We start from the raw sequence: 5,566 nt of genomic DNA on the forward strand, positions 1-5,566 counted from the left end.
GTTTTAAAAATGGGAACAACAATATATTTTCTTCTGTCTAATCACTAAGCATATGAGCAGGATCAAGTGAGATGATGTGAATTGTGTTGCTCTGTAAATCTGATTATGTATCATTAGCCCTTTGCAAGATCATTTCCGGAGAGACACAGAAATAACTTATCTAAAAGGATACTAGCTTCTCACAGAATTTTATTTTTTATCCTCTTGTCAAACTAGAAATCAAGATTGGTAAGACTTCGGTCCTTTAGGAATGAGATAGTTGGGCCATGAAGCAATTATGACTTATTTCAAGGATTTAAACAATATAAAGAAAGCTTAGCTCCAAGGCTTCTCATTCTCTAAAGGTTAAAAATTGTATCCTAATTTCCATTTCTGGAATCTCTATTAGTCACAAGGAGGAGTCTACTGTGCCCTATTTTAGCAGAAGGCAGATTAAGTACAGGATCGACATTTGCTCTCAAGGAAAGCAAATAGCCATATTTTATCTTGAGAAACTACCACGATGTGGAGAAAAAAAATGAAAGATAATAAGATTATCTGGTGAGTTTTATTTGCCATGTTAATGCTCTGGATGATTCAGGAAAACAAGCCCAGAAACTGAATTGTCTAGATTATTTGTCATCATCTGAATCTGAATTTGCTTATTCCACAGATAAATCAGCCAACCCTTCATTTTCCTGTTGGTTGTTTAAAAGTAGGGCAATGAGTCTAACATCCGATTTTTCTTCCCTGGTAGTGGAGAGTCCAGGGCTCTGACCTCAGCTAGAATTTTGGGGGTACAAAATCAGAACTGCCTGGAGTACAGGTGAACAGCAATGGGGGCCTGAGGTGGGGGATCCAGTGAAGGAGGCTTGGGAAGCAAAAATCGAGGACAAAAAAGATCAATGGCCCAGACAAAAGACAACTGGATTCCAAACAAAAATCTGCAATCGTGCATACAGGATGGAGTGACTGCGATGAGTGAGTGTGGGAGCACCTGAAAGTGCAGCAGGCAGAAGGACGATGTGCCCATTTCTGAGCATCATTAGCCACAGCAAGTCAGAGTGGGCACCCCAGGCTCAGAGCAGCAGCCATCACTTCACATAATACATTCCCAAGCAGAACTGAGATTTTCTAGTGATCTCCAAAGTACCACAGAGAAGTCAACTAATAGAATCCTTGCTAATTTATTCACCCATTCATTCCTTCATTGAACCAACACTAATCAAGTGCCATTCTATGCCAGGATCTGTTCTGTGCTATTAGGATATGGCAGTGAATGACACATGTGGAACTTAGAGTCTAGTGAAGGAAAACTACAACTATAGACAAAGTAAATAAGAAAGCTATATGGTATTTAATATTTAAGAAGATATTAAGGGCTATGGAAAAAATTACAACAGGGTAAAAGGTATTGAGAGTGCCAAGAGTGGGAAGAATTTGCTATTTTAAGCAGAGTACTCACTGAGAAGGGGACATTTGAGGAAAGACTTGAGAGAGGTGAAGGAGTTTGCCACGTGGATATCTAGGAACAGAATGGTCCATAGCGTTCCAGGCAAAGAGGACAGCCAGGCCCTGAGTCAGGGACAGGCCTGGTGTGTTGGGGAAACAGCAGGGAAACCAGCATGGTTGGAGGTGAGACAGTGAAGAGGAGTGAGTGAGGGGATGAAATCAGAGAGGTAAAGAGGGGAGCAGAGTTGCAGATCACACTGGGCCTTAGAGGTCTTTAGAAAGACTTTGACTTTTGATCTGCAAGAAATGGGGAACTGTTGGAGGTTTTGCAGCAGAGGAGTGATGTGATCTGATTTAGCATTCATAAGGATTTCTTTGGAAACTGTATTAAGGAGAGACTGTAGAAAAACAAGGGTGGAAGCAGAGACTAGTTAGGAGGCTTTTGTGTCATTCCGAGGGAGAGAGATGTCAGTACAAGTGATGGGTAAAATTTAATCTGCTGTTCTTCAGTGAGCAGTCATTTGGATATTGTACCTGTATTGATTCTTTTTTTTTTCTTTTTGAGACAGAGTCTTACTCGGTCACCCAGGCTGGAGTGCAGTGGCATGATCATGGCTCACTGAGCCTCAATCTCCCAGGCTCAGGTGATCCTCCTACCTCAGCCTCTCAAGTATCTGGGATTACAATATCTTTATGCCTCATGCAGTCAATGGTATTCACTGAGATGGGGCCTGGTGATGAGTCACGCTAAAGACCCAATGGTAAATTGATGAGGTCTATTATAGAATTTAATAGGAATCTAAACACAAAGCAAAATATTCAAAATATCTAAATATCTCATCTGTATTTTCTCATCTCTATCTATCTATAGTTCATCTATATTTGCTTATGTGTTCTTGTTGGGGAGTTCCTACCTCTTTTTACTGTCATATTTGCTGACTCTTAACCTGTGTTTTCTGAGGTATTATATCTACAAGTTATCTTGAATATCAAGAACCCATATGATGGACAGAGTCTGGAGCGGTATGGGTCTTGTACCTCTTCCTACTTTTATTCTTCCCTTTGAGCTCCTAGGTCCACCCTAGCTGGCTGATTCCAGGTCCCATCTCATGGCAGGTGGAAAATACATGGCAGGGAGACTTAAAGCTCCACCCAGATTTCCTTATGAAAAAAAGACCACTGCAAGAGCAGTCTAGGGCCTGTGAATATAGGGTGAACTGGTCAGGTATTCCTCTGCTGGGAGATGCCAGGGCTGGCAGGAACCAGACATGCATCATCTAAGACATGCTGTTGTGGAATTCACAATGGCCCCGTCACTGTGCTGAGGAGGATCTATGGTTTGAAGACAGTGATGATTCAGTTTCTGACGCAGCGAATGTCAGTGGTGAAGTGAATCCTCTGGATACCAGCAGCGACAAAGGATTTCATCTTTGGGAGTAAATGATTTTCTTGCTTTTCAGGATGAAGATTAAAATATTTTATTAATTCTTGGATGTTTTGTGACTGATTTCACCCTACTACATGGAATGAAATACCAGCTTTTAAAAAAATTCACTAAATTTTCTCCTCTTTGCTCACTAGTGTCTAGTGTGACATATGAAGGAACATTACAACATAGGAATCTCTTCTTTTCTGTTCTTTTTTGAGACGGAGTCACTCTATCACCCAGGCTGGAGTGCAGTGGTATGATCTTGGCTCACTGCAACCTCTGTCTCCAGGTTGAAGTGATTCTCATGCCTCAGCTTCCTGAGTAGCTGGGACTACAGGCACACGCCACTACGCCTGGCTAATTTTTGTGTTTTCTTTAGAGACAGGGTTTCCCCATGTTGGTCAGGCTGATCTCGAACTCCTGGGCTCAAGTGATCTGCCCCCCATGAGTCCCCATGAGTCCCCATGCCTGGCAGGGAATCTTTTCAACATTTTCTGTTTCTATATTTTTTGTGACCATTTTCTTTTCTTTCTTTCTTTTTTCTTTTTTTTGTAAACTGTGATATTTGTTAGTCTACATGTACTGGAGTCTGTCAAGTAAGAATCTTTGATTTCAAACATCAGAAACAGACTCTGGGCCAGGCCCGGTGGCTCACGCCTGTAATCCCAGCACTTCGGGAGGCTGAGGCGGGCAGATCACCTGAGGTCAGGAGTTCGAGAACAGCCTGGCTAAAATAGTGAAATCCTGTCTCTACTAAAAATACAAAAATTAGCCAGGCATGCACCTGTGGTGGTGGGCACCTGTAGTCCCAGCTACTCAGGAGGCTGAGACAGGAGAATGGTGTGAACCCGGGAGGCGGAGCTTGCAGTGAGCTGAGATTGCGTCACTGCACTCCAGCCTGGGCGACAGAGATTCGGTCTCAAAAAAAAAAAAAAAAAAGAAAAGAAAAGACAAAGTAAAAGGAAACAGACTCTGGATAATCTCAGTCAGAGTGAATTTACTGGAAGCCTATTAGGAGCTCATGGAATTGGCGAGAGGCTCAGAATCAAGCTTTGGAATAGGTCAGATACAAAGACAGTTACTAAGCCTAGAAAGCAGAACTCAGAGGAATTGTCTCATAGCAGGGACCTTCTGGTTCCTTTACAATGACCAGAATGGAAGGAATTCTGACTGCTTTTAGTCTTTTCATCTCTTTGATCCTGATCCAAATTTGGGTGTGGTGGGCTGGTGATGAGTGTTAGTCTGGGACCTCTGAGAAGCAGGCAGACACCAAGATAGGATTAACATGCAAGGATCATTTTAGGAGAAAAACCTGTGAGGCGAAGCGGTAGGGAGCTAGGAAGACCAGAAGGGTCATCAGATCATAACACGAGTCTGACTCTGGTGAAGGAGTTAGGGAAGGAAGATAGGGTGGAAGATCCTAGATGACTGTGCAGTCTAAGGAAGTTTTGGCAAAGGCCTTGGGGAGTTCTCCAACCAAAGCCACCCATCAGAAGAGTTCTGTCTCTCCCAGGAATGGGCCTGCTGCATTTAGTCATTGGTTGGGAGCAGCCCTGGAAAAGCGTGACCTCTGGTGTAAATGTGGCCATGGGTTTCAGCAGGCAGCATCTGGGACCCTAGGTCAGTTATGCTCCCTGCAGTTGCATTTCTGTGAAGTGCATTCTCACGGTTGCCTCAGTGACTGACAGGCTTAGTATGGGCCATGGTCCCACTCTGTTAGGGAAGGGAAGACCCCTGTTACTGTATCACAGATGGAAGATGTAATTATCCAGAAGTTAATTAGGTCCTGTTACAGAGCAGAAATATATGATGGGTGGCCAAAACTCAAGAAACTCCCTTTCTTGTAGCTACTTGTTTAGAAATTCCTTAAAATTACCTGTTTTGCCACTTGTTTTGTGCCAACTTTAAAAAATGTATCTGTTTCATTTACATGGGCTATTAAAACTTCATGCAGGCCAGGCACGGTGCCTCACGCCTGTAATCCCAACACTTTGGGAGGCCAAGTCGGGCGGATCACCTAAGGTCAGGAGTTTGAGACCAGCCTGGCCAACATGGAGAAACCCCGTCTCTACTAAAAATACAGAATTAGCTGGGCGTGGTGGCACATGCCTGTAATCCCAGCTACTTGGGAGGCTGAGGCAGGAGAATCACTTGAATCTGGGAGGTGGAGGTTGTGGTGAGCCAAGATCATGCCATTGAACTCCAGCCTGGGCAACAAGAGTGAAACTCTGTCTCAACAAAACAAAACAAAACAAAAAAAACAAAACAAAACTTCATGCAAACATATATTATGTTGATGCTTTTGGTTATGAATATTTGCTGAAATTACTACTGGTATTTGTTTCGATAGCATGTGTCTTATAAGGATTCTAGTAATAAACATATGTGCTGCTGCCTGTTATCTACCAATATTCAACATCACAAATATATTTTCTTTTGCTAAGGGAGTTTATATTTATTTTAGGATTTAGTCAACTATTACTGCATGTCTAGAACTTAAGATTGTTGACTTTGGATTCCAGTATTCTCTGCATTGTATTTACGTGAATAAAATAATGTTTTCTTTTATTTAAAAAACTTTATGGCCCGGCGTGGTAGCTCACACCTGTAATCCCAGCACTCTGGGAGGCCGAGGTGGGCAGATCACGAGGTCAGGAGATCGAGACCATCCTGGCTAACATGGTGAAACCCCGTCTCTAATAAAAA

The sequence above is a fragment of the Rhinopithecus roxellana genome, chromosome 1 (genome assembly GCF_007565055.1).
Source record: "Rhinopithecus roxellana isolate Shanxi Qingling chromosome 1, ASM756505v1, whole genome shotgun sequence".
Classification (NCBI taxonomy): domain Eukaryota; kingdom Metazoa; phylum Chordata; class Mammalia; order Primates; family Cercopithecidae; genus Rhinopithecus; species Rhinopithecus roxellana.